A 2,975-nucleotide genomic window follows, 5' to 3' on the forward strand; every position below is an offset into this window, starting at 1 on the left:
ATAGAATGTTATGAATGATGACTTAAAAAAATAAATATAATTACACAATAAAATAAAATATTTTACACGGTTAATCAAAATTAAATTCTACTCTTGAAATGTCAGATTCAATTTAACTACGCGGTATTACCTGAATGAAGAAGGTTCACGGTAGCTGGGATTATCAAATTTGATATGACCCTTTTGGGAAATGCCTTTCACGTTGATTATGCCTATCTCAAATTTTGATAAAAAATACGTACTAACTAATAACATTTTATTAGTGAAAATGACTTGTTCGACTTTTGTGCTCTACTTGTTGACAAGTTGGTTATGGTTAGAATTATCAGGAAGTCAATCCAAAGATTTGGATCTTAGATTTAGGGACTAGAGAAGAAATATTGACAAATTAGGGGACAATTCTGCCGACCAGGATCTACAAATTATTCTAATAAATATTCTGACTAAACTAGACATTATTATAATTAATGAATTTGATCTCTGATAGTTGGCAGGCTAAACTGAAATTGACCGAGAGTGACAATAAGATAATTAAAAATACTATGTGATCCGTAACCAAAAAATTCGGAGATAAATACTAATGCAGATGATCTAAGAAACACATGACAAAAACTCTACTGAACAAAGCTTTCCCATCTATAGTTTGATAATTTTGGAGATAATAAACTGACTTGAGCGTTCGATTTTTTTTGTAGGTTCTTCACATTGCTCGGACAAAAGAGGAATCCGTAGTGCAGCACAAAGGAGGAGGGCGTCATTGGTGCTCTTCTCATTGTGGACAAACTACATTTTGGAGTCTAATTTCAGACTGAAATATTATGTATACACAAAAAATCAGTTATCAAATTCAATATTATGTGTTTATATATAAATATATTATTAATTTTTTCGACAATATATATAACTATTATATCCAAATCCAAATAAATATAATAGGAGAAAGTGCTCTTTCTTCTTAATCATTTGATCATTTCTGGACACTTGGAAGCTTTTGATATCTCAGCGGCAATCTTGCAAAGGAATATTTTCTCGTTCAGAAACAATTGCACTTTTCTTGTCAATTGAATTGAATTATATTATAATGTTAAATTATGAATGCAATATTTGTTAAGTATTTTTAACTTTTAAATTTTTAAATATCTTTTTTAAAATATTTATATATTTTAAAATTGCTACAATGTTACTTAAGATCAATAATACACATCTTTATTTAGTGCTTTATGTAGCTGTCGAAGTTAGTTAATTAATTGTACAACATTTTTTATAATATTTGAAGGGTGTTAAGTGTTAACACTGTTTCTAATCCAAATTAAATAAAATAAATAAATTAAAAGTGTAGGAAAACAAAATTTGTCTTTTGATTCTCTCTTGACTTTCTCTCTCTTTTGATTTTACTACGAAAGTAATAAAGTAAAGAATTGGACATAATAATGATGAGTTAGGGCATTGGAAATATCGCTCTCACGGGTCAGCCCTACCTCCGACAATAGTGAGCTTCTACTTTTTAGAACCAACCACTTCCCAACTAGTGGGTCTCAATATATTATATTATCAATGATCTCTTTTTTATAATTATTAAAAGAGTTTTTATTTAAAATTTTTAATAATAAAATATAAAGCGACTAATACTTAATTATCGATAAAAAATAAAATAAATAACCGCTAAGGTAAAGGTAAATTTTTAGCAGTGAACTAGTGATATAAAATAGTGGGATTTGTTGCATGGAATAAAAGTGTACATCTTTCTTCCTATAAAACAAGATCACCGATCATATGTTTCAAAAGACAAGAAATCCAGTAGAATCATGATTCATGAGCTCTCATTTTTTCTCTACAAGAGAATAAGAATCAAATACAACATATTTAAATGAGAAATATATTTCACAAAAGAGTGATAGATTATTTAATTAACATTTGGCTTCTTCCTTGTTTTATTTTATGTTTTGGCCCGGAACTTGATCTCGAAAGGTGTAAAAGCAACCATGCTACTTTTTTCCAACTTTTTGGTTTTTTAATTAGATACCTTTTAGATTCTTCCTGCGAAGTTTATTACAAAAAAGTCAAATGCTGTATTTGTGTGAACTGTGATGTCGTACTAGCAAATTACCTTAGATAATGTTGAATTATTATATTTTATATTTTATTAAACTATAATTTAATTTGAATTTTTTTTTGTTGGCTCCACTCATATCTTATACTTTGTCATTATATGAACAAGCGGGGATTAGGATTTTAAAATGTTCTCAATAATATTGTTAATTAATGATGATAAAATTGTTTGTTTGAGAGGGTAAGTTTGCTTTTAGTGGAACTTTTAATTGATAGGAATATAAGGAAATGTTTCATCTTTTAAGAACCATACATCCACACAATACATTTAATGTGCCATGCATGTACATATATAATATTGCTATCGCTGACTTTTCTTTTAAAAATCATCTTCATTTATAACTTTGAAATATTATCATATTATGTTTTGTTCATAGTATGTAAATGAACCATATTTCTTCTCCACATGTTACTTAGTGGATTGGTAATAATTATCATACTATAAAGCTTTTGGGTCAATAATAATGCACTAGAAAAAATGATGTAAGAGAGATTTAAGAATTTTGATATGGTAAATTCTGGAATAGTTATTATATGTGGTGGATATGATGATTATAAAATTTTGATTATTTTTAGAAAGTATAGTTAAAATTAAAGCCACAACTTTTTATTACTTAGCAATATTTTTTAATTTGAACACATGCATATTTTTTAAAAATTAAAAAACTGTTATCTTAATTATAATTACACATTTTAAGTGTTATTTAAATTTTTTAACCATTATAACCGCTGTAATGATAGTCATCATAATATTTATCTTTAGATAATAATGAGTTGTGATATATAATATTCTCAAATACTCTTAAGTATTATATATTCTTTTAATTTAATTATTCGGATAAATTTCTTAGTAAATTAAGAAAATA

This window comes from Arachis ipaensis, chromosome B02 (genome assembly GCF_000816755.2).
Source record: "Arachis ipaensis cultivar K30076 chromosome B02, Araip1.1, whole genome shotgun sequence".
Classification (NCBI taxonomy): domain Eukaryota; kingdom Viridiplantae; phylum Streptophyta; class Magnoliopsida; order Fabales; family Fabaceae; genus Arachis; species Arachis ipaensis.